This window comes from Haemaphysalis longicornis, unplaced genomic scaffold, assembly GCF_048455015.1.
Source record: "Haemaphysalis longicornis isolate Haplotype H1 unplaced genomic scaffold, Haemaphysalis longicornis Haplotype H1 scaffold_2, whole genome shotgun sequence".
Classification (NCBI taxonomy): Eukaryota; Metazoa; Arthropoda; class Arachnida; order Ixodida; family Ixodidae; genus Haemaphysalis; species Haemaphysalis longicornis.
This window is the reverse complement of record NW_027526295.1, coordinates 33,009,833-33,028,565: the sequence shown is the minus strand read 5'-3', so window position 1 is coordinate 33,028,565 and position 18,733 is coordinate 33,009,833.

Here is an 18,733-nt window from a genome sequence, read left to right as displayed (position 1 = left end):
GACCAGCACCATATATATTTACAGGGTAAATGGTTCGCAGTGACTTAAATGACGTTCGTTGAGTTTAGCTTAGTTAGACGAACACAGCCCTGCTGTGACATCTGGCTTGCACCGTTGTGCAAGCTGGCTTTGATTTTCTTTAGTTGTTTTAGCGGTGAATTGCTACATAATTTGTTTTCGAGTAGTTCCTGTAAAACAACAGTTGCAGCCGTTTTCTGTACCATACTACTCCTGTATATGGCCCTGTATTGACAAAAGACAGTAATTCGGTAACGCTTACAACTTCACTGTGACCTAATTAATAATAACAAATAACTGAAACTCGCCGTAATGCTGGAGTCATTTCAGGAGCTAGTTGTCACACAATTCGTTTTTGGATACTTTCGACATCAGAAGAGTTAGAGCCGTTTTCTGTAATTATACTCCCTCCGTTGATGGTCATGCTTCACTATGCGACATATATTTTGGAAAAGACAGCTTTAAGAGACCGAGCTCACACCGATCGCCTATAGTCGGCTACTGCTCTAACACAAACGCATTGCCGAGAAGACATTTTTTAAGCGCAATATATGCCATTTTATATCAATATGTGAAGGCCCTAGGACCCCGTCTTCTTTTTAATGGTTTTTTTCTGTGCTGGGAACCGATTTTTGCGAGGCGAGGAAACATGCTCAAGAGAGAGCGCGACACGGACAAACTGTCGTCAGGGCCAGCCCTATAACAGTGCCGCTGTTAAAATCTTTCATGTCGTTTCATCGGCTCGGTAAAACTACGGAATTTTGTGGTTATACGACAAACCTGAAGTAAAACCCAGTGCTTAGCGCAGCTACAGCGACCGATGTAACGATTCTGCGCGCACCCTGAGTTAACGTGCATGGTGCTGTGTGGAATTCTTCCACAAGCCCGACAATTTATGGAAGAAGAACAAAAAAAAATCGCCAGCCCCACTTCTCAGCTCCAGCCGCGAAAATTTGAAAACGATTAGCAGCGCCACTATCCAAAGGAAGTTATTATGTCCCCCAAAACCTGGCTCTCCACGAGGGATGTGTGAGAGACTGTCATGACTATCCATCTCACCAAACGGCAGCTTTTTCTTTCACCGCTGGCACAAAATGCGGGTTGGAAATGGTAAAGCGATATAGTCAAACGTCGCAATTTACTCAATAAATTGCAACCATAAATTCAAAATCAAATTCGGGAGCTTAACTCGCTGAAGCTACACTTTAGATACGAGACGCTCTGTAGTAGAAAGTTGTGGATAATTGATACCGTCCGGGGACGGATCTCTAACGTGCACCGAAATCTCGACACACAGGTGTTTTCCTTCTTCGCCTCCATCAGATATACGACCATGGAATCGAACTTCCCTCATTGGTCTCAGAAGCACAACGCCACAACCATAAATAATAAGTATCTTTGAACCCTTTTCTTCAGCAAACCGCTTCTTTGCTTGCGTTCAAACCTTAACATCGTCACAGACTCCAAAGCGGCGTTGCTCAATTGTGTACACGGGCGAATATACCCCATAACCCTGAGGGTCCTGCTGCAAGCGCCCCAGCCTCGTAGCCAGGCCTTCCACAGCATCTTTTCAGTGGCACACTTTGGCATAATAGGAAACGAGACCGCCCATATGGGTGCTCGAGGCATAGTGCGCCGACATGCTCATAGGACCAATCACCTGCATCCTTTTTCAAAGACGATAGTCTTTCTTGGGCTACTTAAACCCAGAAATTTTGGTCTGTCTGTATGCCTGTCTGTAACTCAATTCAGCCACCCGGCCAAAACAAAATGCTTACTGCGCAATAGTCTTATATACTTACAGCCAAATGTAAACGTCTGAGCCCGGTTTACATGTTCATACTTGTCAGCTTTGTTGAGTAAGAACAAGACATTACGCAAGTATAACACAGGAAATTAGTACACAAGGGATATTTACAGTGTTCCTTTGTTAAAAAATTCCTGGATGCTTGATTTTGCGCAAATGATATTCTACATCTACTGCAGAACAACGCGTACCGCCTGCTGTTGCCCGTGCCACCTCCGGGAGGCATATGAGAAATCACGCGGCAACAGCAAAGAAAGGTTCCACTAGCTAGGTTTCACGTTCTGCCTGGAATGCACGTGGAGCACGGCAACGCGGTTCTATAAACATTGAAGTCGGCCGCTTCGATTCACGCGCGTCTCCGCCGTACTGCAGCGTTGGCATCGAGGAACGCCGCCTGTAGCAGTGGAACGCGGTAAATTCAAATCGCCTTGAGCAAACCTTCAGTGTGTTTACCTTGGAATGAGCGCGACGTAACAGGAACAGCATGAGAGGTGAGCGGGAAAGCGAAGGGGGCATTTCCTTGGCAAACGTCCACAAAGACTATCATCTTTTGACGACATTTGCAACGAAAGGAGCAGATACGCGGCCAATTTTTTTTTCTATGAGAACCGTCTCCACGATTTGGACACACAGGTGTTTCGACACAGGTGTTTCGATTTCGACACACAGGTGACCATTTCTGCCAGAATCGGGCCCGGTTTTCACCATCGCTTCCTTCTCTCCATCGCATGCATGCACTCTTACCCAGGCAGCTGCGAACACTATCACTTCGCACTCCCCACCTTTTGTCCATAATTTACCGTGAGGAGTGTAAAGACGTTGCCCCCTTGCTTTCGTTAGAGTAAGCCTCGCTACACCGCACCATTCGGCCATGTTCATACATCCTGCATCTCGTGGAAACACTCACCCTATAGTCATAACCCCTTGTTGCGGGTTTTTAATTTGCCGACAACATGGCCAGTCTAGATGATGATGATGCTAGAAGCGCGGAAAACGAAGTGGCACGTTTCCACGCACGGGGACTGCGGGAGGCATGCGCATGTGTTCGGAAAGTTGTGCTTGTGTGACCATGCGCGGCTTAGTGTCGCTCTCTGCACGGCGCCAATAAACACTGAAGATCGGCTTTCCCTTTTCGTATTTCCCCTCGTCCATCCAAAAATGGGAGACTGCCATCTCTATCTCAGTTTCTCTCCTGCAAGAGGCTTTCGCCCGTTTTGCTGAAGACGCCGAGGCCTTTTGTGTAGATAACTGAGAGAATGACTCAGTGGTGCCATCACCACAACTTTTTGGCAAAATAAAGTTTTACTGCTACCACTACTACTACTACTGCTGCTGCTACTACTACCACAACTACTGCTACTACCACTACCACTACTAACACTAGTACTGCTACTACAACTACTACTGCCACTACAACTACTACTGCTACCACTACTACTGCTACTACCACTACTACTGCTACCACTACTACTGCTACTACCTCTACTACTACTACCACTGCTACTACTGCCTGCTACCACTACTGCTACTACTACCACTACTACTGCCACTACCACCACTACTGCTACTACCACTACTACTACCACTACCAATACTACTACCACTACCACTACTACTGCTACTACCACTAATACTACCACTGCTACTACTGCTACTACTACCACTACTACTGTTACTGCTACTACTACTACTACCACCACTACTACTACTACCACCACCACCACCACTACCTTTTGGAACAATAAAGTTTTTTAATCTATCAGCCACTCACAGGATCATGATTACGCACCTATCCCGCTCTTCGTTGAGTTCTCCTGTATGATTGAAAGAGAGAGAGAAAACCTTTAATGAAAGCTGAAGAGGTCAGTCCCACTAACGGTAAGGCTCTTTGGCAATCGGCGTATGGATTCCGTCAACGGGATGGTCCATTAAAGAAAACATCATCCACAGAACATCCACCGCCACTGAGCTAGCAGCTGTCAGAGCAGCACTTCTTTACATAAGTGGAAGTCCTGTGTGAGTGAGCTTTCTTCATAAGTCCATGGGACAGACAATTCACAAACATCCCACCTGCAAAAGAGGCGACAATTTATTCAGATGTTCGTGGGACTGTATACTTGTCACTAACACCATTAACCTCTCTGGAGCTGCCTAAGTGAAGGACGAGGGGAGGGGACACATCACACCAGGAGCACAGAACTTTCAGACCAGCCAAAACTTCCTCATCGAGCTCATGCTCCCGGCTATTTATCAATGAATGAAGAACACAGTCCAGTTTGCATGCATAAACCATTAAATTAGCACGAGAACATTAAAACAAAAAGAAAGCAACGGGTACGTAATTTCAACTTAACGCAGTTTTATCACAGTGGATGAAACTTCCTTCTGTGCTCAAAGTGTTAATCTCGTCGTCCCAGCCACATAATCATGACATAAAGAAATGGAGGCAAACACAACTCCAGTTGAGCCTACGTAACGTTTTGCGTAACATACTCTATTTTGTATACTACAATTACACAGGGAGACGCCCGTAGCCACCTCGTAACGACGACGCTATATTTTAGGCATACCGAGTTGCGAAAGGACTCCGCGTATGAAAAGCCGGTCCGTGGTTAGCTCCCTGCGGGGGGGGGGGGGGGCGAGGTAAGAAGTGCAAGCATGGAGCAAGTTGACTAGTATGTCATCTGCCGACAGAAAGTGGAAGTAGTGTTCAAGTGCTTGCGGCTGCAGCCGTAAATCATGAAAGGGAAACCGTGGAAGCTTAAGTAAGCATCATTTAATTTAATGTATCCTACTTCGAAAAGCAAGCTTTGTTTAAATAAAATGTGTTGATAAGCAAGCGTTTAGCAAAGTAAGCTTTTGTCTCCGAGGAGCCACGCCAATACACTGGGCCCTTAGCTTCAAAAGAACAGGGGTGTTCGCATGGCCCGGAAGAGTTCCGCAACTGGTGTATATTTAGGGTTATTCGTTTTCGGGTTTTGTATTTCTTTTCACATCTGGGGGTAAAAATAGGGTGCTATTGTTCAAACTAATATTTGGGGAGAAACCGGGTGTTTGAGAAATAAATCGTTCCGGTTTTTTTTTTCGGGTTAAATCGATAGATGTGCTAAGGTTATTTTAATAACTCAGTTTATTTTAGAGGGTATCACGAACTTTGTAACTCAAACGCGTTATAATTGGTGTTTATTTTAAGCTGGTAATCGGGGGGACTTCTTGAAAATGCTCTCCGAAATTTGGCATTTGTGGGGGAATGAATAAATAATGACAGTGAATAATACCCTTGATAACTTCTAACAAATGAAACATTTTATACACGAAAAGCTGGCCATCGATTGTTCCCTCTTGCCTGTTTAAGTACATCATTGTGATCTGCTTGCGCAACTTGTCGATCTTCATTCGAGGCCTGTCTGGCCGCTGAACGTATCGCAACTAGGAGAAGGTTCCCTCGAGATCACAGCTTCCATAAGCTTAGGCACGACAATGTCAGCGTAGCATTTGTCAGCCTTGCGTTCATAGCGGTAGACTCATTCCAATACTGAAAAGGTCCATTCGGGAAGAAATCATGTTTAACCAGAATCTCCCGAAACATGTTCGGGGTGTAAGAATCTGGTAATATCGGGTTTTACCAGAAAACGAACGACCCTATGTATACTGAAGAACTCTGACTGAAAAAACATCTACAGCGGTGGTGGCAGGGCTCGTATGCACTTGAATTCGGGCTGAGCGAAGCATGAGACGTTTGCAAGTTCCGCGAATACTGTCATGTTGTATCACCCCGAGCCGGACGTGGAAGAGTATGGAGAGAGGCGATGCTGAGGATGATCGCCGTGGAATCTTCATTTTCCCCCTTAATTTTACGAATGCACTACACGCATCAGTATTTACGGCCACTCAGGGCAATCCCAACGAGGTCAAAGTGCGGGTATACCGACAGAACAGCACGCGACAAAAGGGCACGCGACAAAACAGCACGGCCACAACAGCACGGCGTCAAAAGGGCACGCGACAAAACAGCACGCGACAGAACAGCGCAGCGTCAGAAGGGCACGGCGTCAAAAGCTCACACGTCAAAACAGCACAGCGACAAATAAGCACAGCGACAAAAGCGCACGTGGCAAAATAGCACGGCTTCAAAACAGCACACGACAAAACAGCACACCGCAAGGGCACAGCCCTGAAACACTGAAACAGTTGGTTGCGATGGCGCAGCTAGGTAGTCTGACGTAGTGCACTGGCATGGCGGGCTCGGGCCGGGTAGCACGCATTTTCTTGGGCCCGGGAAAATGCGTGCTACCAAAATATTTTCGGGCCGTGCCAGCCCGAGCCGCCCGGGTCATCCCTGAGGCCAGTCAATCCTGTGCCGCAAATTATAAATTGTTGAAAACAAAAACAATTTTGTTCATCTTTCAGGTTAAGTGAGAATAAAAAGAAGTGAAGTGTAAATTCATTACGGCGCTGTTAAAAGATATGATAAAAGGCGATGGCACTGAGAAAACGTTCACATCAATAAAAAAATATCTGGGACCCATCAGTATAGTGGGAGAGAGTGGGCCAGAGAACGACCGCACTATAGCCACACAGTACAACGTGATTGTCCTTTCCCTTTTCTTTTCAAACAAACACAAACACAACAAACGTGACCTACAGTTTGCACTATGTGCAGAGTTTGAAGGACCAATTTCTCCAGCAGAGCCCATGATTTCTTACGGGAAGAATTTTTTTTAAAGCCACGAAGAAAGAGAAAAAGGAACAGAAGCACCGATAAAATATTGCTACCAACGTAACTAGAGGAAACTACTAAAATGAAGAGGTGAAACCGGACGCATCGTCTGCACAAATTTCAGCAAGTATTGAAACAACGAAAGATGCAGTATCTGCTGAAGGATTACAATATTACCAAAAATTATCCACTTGCTCCGAATCATTTAAAGTATCCTCGGTTTGTCTTGATTTCGAAGACTGGCAAATGAAGTGGCAAATCGAGTTCACGACTACTGAAAAAACAGTTTCTAAGTAAGGATATTTAAGTTGTACAAAGTTCGGTCCAAGTTTAACGGAAATTTTAATCCAAATTGGTCGTATTCGCTTTTTGCTTGTGCTTTTTAAGCTAACAGCAAACTTTTTCGAGTTCATGTTTATAGGCTGTCAGACTAGGGAGATCATGTAACAAGTTTGGCGGGGTCGGGCTTAATTTATCAAATTCTGCCGGGCTCAGGTCTGGCACGGGCCCACATTTTAGAAGTTTGGTGGGCCCAGGCCATGTCTATACCATGCAGGTTCGGGCCAGGCCTAGAAATTGCGGTCCAGATAGTGCTCTAGTTAGGGCGCAGGTCGGGCCCGGGACGGTCCAAAAGGACGCGCCCGGCCCGGTCCGGCCCGGCCCGGGGGCCATGCTCGGGCCAGGCAGCACGCATTTTCTCGTGCCCGGGAAGGGCTTGGGCTTGAACAAATTCAGGGTTTTGGGCCGAGCCGGCCCAAGCAAACCCTGAATCCCGGAAGTCGTGTGCCGCAAATTTAGAATCTTGACAACAAAAACTCGGCTCATTGATCGTTTGGGTGAAATGAAAACAAAAAAAGCGGAGTGCTCCCAGTCTGTCGCCTTGGCGATGCTAAAAAAATAGCAAAATGACGTATTGTACTTAGGAAGCCTTCAAGCCAACAAAAGAAAGCGTATGGTCTTCATCAGCATAGTGGGAGAGAAAGGGTCAGAAAACGAGAGCACTCTGGTAGTAGAGTACATGATTGTCTCTTTCGTCTGTTTTTCAAACTAGAACAAAAGGAACAAATGTGACTTGGACATGGCACTGCGTGCAGACCGTACCACGAAAGATAAGCAACACACCCTTGGGTCTTTCTTAAGCTTTTATACCCATACCTTTTTGCCCATAAAGCGACTTTTTGAGTAGAAAACTTTGTGAGCATTCCAAGCAGCCGAGGCCGATTGCCAATGAATGGAAACCCCATGGGTCCCCATTGCCTTCCGAGCCGTCGGCCACTCATCGGTAACTTGGCTGAAAGATTCAGTAAGCGCCAAGCAAACGGCGACCGGAAGTAACATCACACGGAAGGCGCATCGGAAGCCGAGCTTCAGCTGACGGGTAAAAGCGCATTTTGGCCTTGAGGTTGCCGAGCCCGTGACGGCGACGGTTAGAGCGGGTGAACAGGCCACGCCGCAGCAAAAAGTAGTTACCTAAATAGCCACAGCACCGGGCCATGAAACAAAGCGTACTTAAACTGAAGTGCAGCGTATTCAAAAAAGCGTGAGATAGTGTTTCACGTTCAGTAGGAATGGGTCATTTGTGTGTCCTAACGCAACGGTGACCGCCGAACTACTTCAGCGTTGTGCCTTTGCGCGTTCTTTGAACCCGCGGCGGGGCCGGTGGACGGTCGCGTTGCACCGACGGCTCCGTCTCTTTTGTGGCATTGAAACTGCGGTAGTAATCCTGTACATGTCTCCTGAGGTGCGTTTTGGTGTCGGTGGCTCTGTGAAGTATACCTGACTGGTGGAATAACATCGTTTGCCTGCTGTGGCCGCCGCTGAAAACGTAAGTCACCATTTCATTTTTCCGTGTGCGGTGCGGGAGAGCTCGCGCTCGTTCCCGCTAAAACTTCAGCTGTCGTTTATAACAACTGGCGCCCGTGAGTGCTGCTTAGCGTTGTTGGTTCTTGCGAAGAAAAAAGCGGTCACATACATGTACTTCCATTTGTGTGACGGCAGTTCTAGCTATCCTTTTTCCGGCTTTGTGTTTTCCGAACAAGCGGCCGTGCTCCCACTGCGGCTTCACGACGTTCAGCATGAGTTGAAGCAAGGCTCGTAGCAGTATAAGAGTTGCGGATGTTCTGAGCTGACTTACTTGAACTCTAGCCATAAATGAAGCTTCCGTTTCATTATTTTCTTGAGCAAAGTAAATATATTGTCGAGCGACAAAGTAATTACACTGCCGCTGGGCTTCTCCGTCGGTTCCGTTCGCATCTGGCGCCTCTGACGAGACAGATGTGAGCGACGGCGACAGCAACACCGTAACCAGTTTAATACTTTATTTGTGGCTTTGTTTTGTTACCCCTCAAAATATAACGCATTCAAAGGTCACAAGGTTTGTATTCAACCTCCAAGTTGGCATAGATGCCTTGCAAAAAAAAAAAAAAACCCTGAACGTTCGTGCGTTCCGAACTCATTGTGTAGTGCGTTGTCTTGTAGTCTCTGGGTCCCGCGTTGTTAGCGAACAAAACTTACGCTAATAAAACGTTGACGGCACGACATTTCAGTCGCGATTAAATGTTTATGGTGTACAGTAGCCACAACAAAATTTTGCGGAACCGCTGCCGTGTTGCTTTGTGTATTGGACTTTTTTAATTACCTTGCGTGACTGCAACAAGAGTAAAGCCCATTTTCGGTGAAATTCCGTTATCAAGAACAAGCCAAGTAAATGCTACCGTAGAACGCAGTATTGAGAAATGAATAGTGCAGTACGTTTTATGTGTCATAGCGAGAGTTAACAAGCTAGAACTTTAGGCACGGACATATTTTCACACGGACATGTGGTAAGGCTGGTGCAAAGTGCCGTATTTAGTAAGCAGCGTGCATTTAGCATTGTAGTGAACTATTTTTTTTTACTTATTACAGGCGCTACGACGTAAAGGTGTTTCCCGTGGACAAGTGGCGGATGCAGCCGAGACAAGCTTTCCAAGCTGGCCTATTCTACAATAGTGCTGTTGAACAACATGTCGTGACCTTGGCAGGTCGGAGAATTATCGGTGATAATGGAACTGTTTTCATTTACCTAAGTGCTTCTGTTTTGTAGGCATCTCAAGCAGTTAAACGAAGCATAATCGGTTCGCGCTTCATGAGCAGCGCTTTTTAAAATTTTTTCTCTACTATTGTGTGTGCTTGCGTTCGTGTTTGTGTTCGTATTCTTGCCACTGTTAAGCCAGGTTTCTTCTAAATTTGATATGCATAATAAAAAAACTATAGAGACAGACTCGGCGTGTTGTGTTGCTCAATTGTTTTTGACAAGTCACTTAATTGCTTCGCAAAGTTGATGCACTTTGTTTATTGTGTCTCGTGGTCCCATTTCTGTTTTATACATGTCATTGTACAAAAAATTATTTAACGTGTGCTCTATAAATAAATAATGCGCACTCGTTAAATAATTTCCTGTACAATGGCATGTATAAAGCAGAAATCGGGCCGCGAGGCAACACATAAAATAGGCATTGTCCATAAAGCCAAAAATGTGCATGAAAATAGCCTGGGGTCCACCTATAGGCAATATCATGGCAACATACTTTGCCAAGCGTTGTCCAATATTGGCCTTCCAGAGCTTGGCCAATTGTTGGCTTGTCACCTTTCCCAAGCGCCAGCCAATGATGGCGGCCGAGGTATTGCCAAGCTCGGACACATTGGCCACTGATGATTTGCCATGCTTGGTATTGGCAATTTCTGCTGCTTGGGATGGGAGGAACTTCGGTATACTTGGATAGACACCTGGTGCAAACCGACAACGAACCTTGGCAAATTAAATTGAGAGAAGTACAAGTTAAACTAGCTCTTGCCAGAGTGTGATAGCGTCAAAAACAAATAGGAAAGACAGTTCTTTAGGAAACGAATTGAATGAAATAACGAAACGTGGAATATCTGTCTAAGAAATGCATAAATAAATATATCCACTTTTCTCAGCATCATCCTCATTGTGCTTTAGTTCGAATACTGTCGCAAATGCAGCGCCTGTTTTACCAAAATTTTCCGTAAAGATACATTTTTTAGGTCAGGATATTTATGTTGTACACATATAGGTCTAAGTATTGAACAAGTGTAAATTCAATATACTCCCTGTATGCTTATTTTAGGCTAAAATGACCAAGCATTGAGGGCTCATGTTTGGAGTCTGGCGGACTCGGGCTGAGTTTAAAAAATGGTGCGCGGGCTCGGGTTTTTTTTATAAAATGCCTTCGGGCTCGGGCCGGGCTCGGGCTTTTATCTTAATGTTTTGTAGGGCTCGGGCCTGCAGCATTGGCCGTGTCTCTACCAGTCAGGGTTGGGCCGGGCCTATAAATTCCGGCCCCCGCACTGCTATAGTCTCTATCATTCAACGATTGCTGCCCTCTCCCACTCGACCCGCGAATTACGCGGTCGTTTGAGGCACGCGTTCGCTCAATTTTTTTTCAACACTTGAATTCACAGGTATGACAGGGGCACGTGCGCTGGCTCAAACAGCGGCCGTGTTGATTTTCTCGCACCATACGTTCACCGGTAATACACCACGCCCAGTCGCGGAAAAAATGGTCCCGGAAGAAATGGCCCCGGAACTAATGGTCCCGGAACAAATAGTCCAGGAACAAATGGTCCCAACTTCAAAGTAGGAAGAAAAGGTCCTACCACTACTGCACCTATGCGTGAGCGCATCTATGAGAGAAGGAGCGAGGCCTGGGTCAGTGTATTTATATTTATATGTCGGTATTTGTGCACAATGTATTTAGCATCTGTCTATATACAGGCTGATCAAAGTTAAGTCGACATTTATTTTTAAAGACGCTTAGATGCACGTGAAGACCACCGCTGCAGTGAGGTTATGCGCCAAGGGGGGCGGCACACAGTAAGGCAGTAAGGTGGTAACTAGAAATGTCCGTGGCTTAATTAGCTTAAATTGATTAATTAACTTTTTGCGGCTGCAGTAAAGAGGCATGTTTTTATTGAAAATTTAGAGGCAAGCGTGTTGCAGTTCCATTTCCAGTTCCACGCAGTTCCATTTGGCAGAATTCTCTTAGCGTATTCGTACTCTGAGATGTCGACCCGTGAAGTTTAATTGCCGTTCGCATTATTACGCATGAAAGACAGTAAAGACCAGCGCAAAGCTCCTCCCTTTTGTGACGCGCCTGCTGTGTACGGTGTTTAGTTCGACAACGAGGTGGAGGCATAAAAAAAAGTGATAACTGGTACCCTCTCAGTCTTGGCTGGCATTATCGAAATCTGCAGTACTCAGCTAGAACCGCAATCGAAACAGAAGAAAGAGGAGGATCTTTGCGCCGGTCGTCTCTGTCTAGCATGCGTAATCATGCGAACGCTAATTAAACTTCACAGTTCGATATCTCGGAGTATGGATGCGCTAGAAGAATTGTGCCAAATGAAACTACATGGAACTTCTCAATACAAACATGCCTACTTACTGCAGCCACAAAAAAGTAATTATTCAATTTTAGTAATTAAGCCACCGACATCAATATTTAGCACCTCATTTTGTGTCCCCCTGGACGCATATGCTCACTGTAGAGGTAGTCTTCAGGTAAAATTCAACGCCTAATTAAAAAAAACTGTCGACTTAACTGTCATCACCCTGTATAATAAATTTGCTAAGGCTGAATTTACTTGAGTTAAATGTTGCATACAAAATTGTCGTCGTACGTGTGTGTTCTCCCGCGCTTCTTTTGCTTTGTTCTCCTGTTTATTAAAGCTTGTGAAGCGAGTCCCACTTGAGCCTTTGCGGGGAGCCTATTTACTGTGACAGTATTATTTAGGTTATGTTAAGTATCGAAAATGTGAGTGGGCCGGTACTGCTGAATATCAGACAACATAGAGCTGTACTAGTGCATCACGCTCGCCGATTTATCGCTATTTCAATAAAGAATTTTACACGATCAATGGTATATTTCGTCAGCTAAGCTACGTTACTGCGCTCTCCATCTAAAAGGCTTGGATATCTGCTATTCGGATAAAGCGAAGCGGCGCTAATAAAGATTTCGGACCTTGATAACTTGGCAGCTTGCAGCTTAGATACTCTTGTTTTTCTCTAAAAATATGCAATGTAGCTATTAATACGCCTCGTATCTTGCTGCAAGGTTTAGAAGACTGCTGCTAACCTGATTTGTTAATTTTGCCGGCGTGCTGCGGGAGCGTAACAACCGCTAAAGGCAGCAGGTGAGCTTCATCGAAACTGGTCAGTCACCATCAACAACAAACTTTATTGTTCGGAATTGAATTTGAGTACAAATATATGCAGTTTATTTGCGCAAATACGAAAAAATGTTTTCGCTTTGTCTTCCTGATGGCTTTACTTTCCCAGAAATTGCGAGAACCAAAGACAGTCACTTGTCATGGTTCAATGAAAAGCCAACGATTGATGCAAGTTGATGCACCACGCCGCCAGACTTGCCTTTTGGGATGGCCCTTAAAAAGCGAGATCAAACATGAAGGAACGGGCGGGGAGGGGAGTGTAGGTGGTTCGCTTCGGTTGAATATTTCTTTTGCTTGAGCTGGCCCTCGTTGCCCTCTTTAGGAGAAATTAGTCATGGTGCTGAATGTCGGGATAGCCACGTTAGACCAGCGGCCCAGCCGATGGTGCGCGAGGTAGTCGTAATCAGGCATGCCCATATCTCGGAACTCTGCCTGTCACCAACCTCTCTTACTCGCGGCGGCTCCTCGCGACAGGTGTGCCTTCCTGGAACACGGCCGGACTCAAAAACTATCTTCGTTAGTGAGAAAGGAGCGTGGAGTCTGGCCGTGCCTGGACTTAGTTGCTGTTAGTGTAGTTGCTGCGACAAGGAAAACCTCGGAGAAGGGAGGGAAGAACTAGCAAAAATATATATATATATATTTAGCGGATGTAACGCTTTAATAGTTATAATAGCGTAAATAGAGATAAATTGTAGTGCGAAATTTTGATAAACAGAAAATAAATAAATAATAAATAAATAATATGAAAGAAATAAAAACGTCAGAAATATTGCAAACTACTAAAGAAATAAAAATGTATTTTCAAACATCTACAACCAAAAATGAAATGAAAAGCCGGAAAATAACGGCGGAAACACAAATAAAAATAACAAGAAACAGGCCAACTGTGTTACGCCATGCATTTGCATTCGCGCAAAAATGCATACTAAAATGAAGCGATGGTTTACTGACAGTTTTTATTACAGAAGGCAATACAACACTACAGCAAGATGCAACATATTTAAACAAATAGCCTGCGTAAGGTTTTGTGGAATCATTTTGCCCGAAGAGGTGCCCGGGGCCATTTGTCCTGAGGTCATAAGTTCCGGGACCATTTGTTCCTGCACCCCACCACGGTCAGACGGGGCTGGGAAGTGTCCGTGCACCGGAATGTCTATGCATCGAGATGTCCGCACCGAAACGTGCTGCACCGAAATGTCCAACACCGAAATCTCCGGATCCCTGTGTAGGACATTTCGGTGCAGGGCATCTAGGTGGACCGACATATCGGTGTACGAACATATCGGTCCACGGACATACCGGTCCACGGACATTTCAATGCATGGACATTTCGGTGTGAGAAGTTTTCGGCGACAGAATTATGGGGTGCTTGCTATAGTTTGAAAAAGCCGTTTTTTTACTTCCGCATAACGGGGGTTATGAACAGCAATCTAGTGAAGTGATTGCAGTTTTATATTGATGCCTTGTTTGATTTTTGCCAGTTATTCTTAGAAGTAGAGCATTTGTATATTTTTGTTTTATAATTCGTTCAAGAAACAAATATCATGCAGACAACTGATCGAATTCTTGTGTACATATTTTTTTTATTCAGAAGAAGTCGTTAATTTATATTCGCTTTTTTTTATGGCAAGCAAATCAGCTAAGGCATTTGGGCGGTGTTAACTACGGTATAATGCATTCTTAATGATACTTGCTGAAAATAAAGCGCGCTCTCCCTTTACAAAGGAGGCAGCTGTACAAACATTCATTTGCGCGCAAAAATGCAGAAAATCTTATAAAAAGTTTTAAGTAAACTGCGTTGTCACGATCAACTGAATTTTCAAACACTGTTGTCCCTCGTTTTTTCTCCAGACAAGCCTGCGATATTGTCGTGGAGGAAGAACCAACCTTTTTGAAAGCACCTGCACGCATTGTACATCCCCGCGCACGCCCTGTAGTACCCGTTTGAGGCCATTGTATAGTCCAGGGCAGGGATGGTACTGCCCCTTTGTTCTTCTTGGGTGCAACAAAAGCCGACCCCCCACTCGTTTTCAGTGAGGAGATGGCGCAGTCGAGGTTACAAACGGGGGCGAATGCTGACGTGTGCATTTGAAAGGAGGGATTGTGAACAACCGTGCAAATAACACGGTTGTTTTGAGAGGGGGATTCTTAGAGTGGCAAAGGGTGTTCGGGTTGTTTCGTGGTCCACAGACCACAATGTCCGTGCACCGACATATACACCGAAATGCCCGGATACCGGCTAGAGAACCCCCTTCTTGCTTGTTGTTCCAGTCATTTTCATCACTTGAATTAGCGGGCACGACATACCCATGTTCGCCATCTCAAGCAGCGGCTGTGTTGATTTACTCGCGTCATATCATTCACGTTCTTTTTTTGTGCGGATTCCGTGACCCCCGAGGGGGACACTGGGACTCGTTGCGGCTGCACCGACGATGCAGACGAGATTGAACTCTCCGGCTCATTATATCATGATTGCTTGTGCCATCACTCGTTTATTACAACTTTTGTTTGCGTATATTGCAAGGCGATGACTACTCTCTGGCAATCCGCCAGCTATCGGCTCAAGCCGGCAGGCCCCTCTGGTCAACGTCTTCGTCTACACTCCCATTTTCCCACCGCATCACGTTTTTCCCTCCGAAAGATGACGACCCACGCCAATACAATGACGACCGTCACTGGCCCGCGGGGCGCCCGGAACTCCTTCCTTGGAATTTGGGTTTGTCGACGTTCCCCCTGCGAGCCGAGGCACGCACGTTAAGTTGGCGAGTCTGAAGTGTTGTTTACAATAGCGTCTCAATTAATTCCCTCAGGCTCTTCGGCCGCCACCTACACTCCCTTCCCCCCCTCTTATCTGCGGCATTCTTGGCAGAAAAAACCTACAGAGACCTTCGTAGGTACTACGAAAGCATACGCACAGACTAAGGCAAAACAAGGTGACCCATTTCATCTGGAGGCATTGGTCCAATGAAGTTTTGAACGCCCAAGAATAGAAAGAACAAACTTACAAAATTACTTAACCAAATAAAAAGTGTGCATCTTATAGATATTCTAAAATCAACAAAGGCAGAAAAAGAAAATCCCGAAAAATAATACTGGAAACATGAGTGATATAGCGAAATTATAATTGCGCGTGTATCTGAAACAATGTCTTCTGCGATTATTTAATGAGGATCTCTCGTCGATCCTTTTTCATTGGTTGAACTTTCTTTTAAACGATTTTTCAACATGCGCTCACTTCAAATACGCAGGCCGTGGCGCTATATTACTCAGCTGTTGTCGCAGGTTTCTCGAAGCTTTGCGAAAAAAATATGGCAATAAGTCGTTACAAGAAACCAGTGAAAAAAAAAAACACGATGATACTGTCACTGATTTGTTCTATGAATTAAGTCCTTAGAAAAAAAGAAATAGAGAACAAAATTGACTGATAGCTTCGAATATGTCGTCTCATATTGCACAAATAAATGTACATTTTTGGAAAGGCCACATAACCATCCGCTCGCCTAAAATAACGCAGAATTGCGAGCAAGAACATCTCTAATACATAGTTCAGAATGGCGTGCTTTCTCAATCGAATTATACTCTAAGCCGCTCTAACATCTAAATAAATCTAATTCAAAGAAACGAATCATAAGCGCCCACTTTCTTCATTTAAACCAGAGAAAGCTTGGTGTTTCAGCCGTCTTCCTCATTAAATTACTTTGATTATTGTTTTGTGCCCTGGAGCCGTGTTTGCACATAACATTTGAAAGGCAGCAACTGAAACAAGGCATACATTTTTGCCATGTTAAAAAAATGCATGCCACTATCCCGCAAAACCAAAAGAGGTAAGCCCTTCATCGTAATAAATTTGTTTTGAAAGACATAAATGAGCGGCATGGATACCTACAGTGTACAACAAAATAAGAACACAAGATTGCTGTCGAAATACCAACTTTAAATGTAGTAAGCGTCAATATAATACAACAACCTCGCTTATCTTTTGTCCATCCGCGCAAAAGACGCTTCTCTATGAGTACGATTTAATTAATCGAAACGTCTTGACAGAATCCTCCTTCTACGAAACGCCGTTCGCAAAGAAAGGGATTATTTGGTGGCGGTTTATTTCAGCGCGTTAACTTATTGTAGGCTTACTTGTTTACAGCCACCGCTATGGTTTTATGCCCACGTTGTGCCTTGAATATAAGCTGTGCAAGAATAATTTGCGTTGAATTGAATAACTACATTGCTTCCCGCAGTGTCTGCGTATATAGTGTTTAATTTGCAACCTGCTACACTGAATGTCCTTTATGTTAGGTTGGAGCCAATGATATGATTCTGTTTTATTCGGAATCGCTGTCCTGTATATTAAGCCAATCATCGGTCACTACTTTAGGGGCGAGGCCTCTTAGGAGCTCGGGCTTTCTGCGTCTCCTGTCATTGTCGTCTTTGCAATCACGGTGATAAAACACCGGAACACTCGTTTTCCAACGCCTCGCACTAGAACGCTTCCTGCTGCAAAGAAACGAGACTTTTTCAGCAAAGCTGTATACCTCTAGGCTCTACCCCCCAATGGATTCGTTTCCATGGGCAAAAACGACAAGGCGCTAAAATATTGTTATACACTGCATGCTTTGCCCCTTTCCAGGTTTCACGTGAATGGAGATGGTACGGGATTTTTTTCTTTCACAAACACTGTTCGTTATTATGTTCAAACTTTGTGTGTTGGTTGCCATAACTTCTTATACTCGTATCTAGCGAATTTGAATTTTCCAATTTTTTACAAGGTACGCATTCGAGGGAACATCGTATTGTTTATATTGTAAATATTTCGACACTGTAGGTTTATGTAGTGTAAGCCATGCTATCTATTGAATCCTTGGTCCCAGTCAAGCTATGTTAAAGCTTTTACTCCTAGGAACCCATCTGGGTCTTTTAGAAAATAGGTAGGTAGCTGGGTTTACTGGTTTATTCCGAGGAAGGTTTGGAAGCCAGTAAACCCCGGCTACTCCATTTCGCTGAACGAAAGACCATAGACCCAATTAAAGAAATCACACGTAGACGACAACGTACCAAGGTTCCCGAGGTTTAGTTGGTCCTTCTGCGTTCATAATCTGGAATTCGCGGCGAAAGGCCTAAACTACCCGTTATTAGTTTGAAGGGACACCTGTTCACTTATACAATGCATTGAAGGCACGGACAACATTATTTTGACGCCCAGCGTCAGGCCATATACCTAATATTTTCTGTAGCCACCATAATATGGTTAGCTACTACTATTTTTTGTGGTGCAGTTCACGTTTTAGCCGGGAGTATATTGGGCAGTTTAAAATAACATGCTGGAAACATCTTCCTTGTGCTCTGCGCATGCGCGGGATGGTGAATTTTCACAGCCATTTTAACAGTAGAACTGTTGAGGCCGAGCTTTGTCCGTCAGTCTCACCAAAAAGCCTCGAAGCCTGAGAAATAACCGTGGTTCGGGAGGGCATGAAACCAGAAACCAGAAACGCCATGACACCGGAAACCTAACACTGTGCCACCCCAAAGGCCCGAGGGTAGCACGGTTGTACGGCGGCAGTGAACAACACAATCACAATAATTGGAAAAAAAATCCTGGGCCATCTCCACTAACGTGAAACCTGAGGTGGGGCGATGCAAGCAGTGTATAAATGTATTCTTCGCGCCTTGGCGTTTTTGCCAACGGAGATGAAACCACTGGTGGTAGAGGTATACAGCTTAGCTGTAAAAGTCTCTTGTCTTTGAAGCACGAAGCTCTCTTGCGCGAGGCGTAAACGAGTGTCTCGGTGTTTTTTTAGTAATCGTTACGAAGCGCTCCAGCGCGATGGGTAAACGAGTGTGCCGGTTTTTTATTACGCGTTACATTCTAGCGCGAGGCGTGAACGACTTTTCCTGTGTTTTAGCACCATGACTATATGAGACGATGATTACGACGACGATTACGACGACGAAGACGACTACAGGAG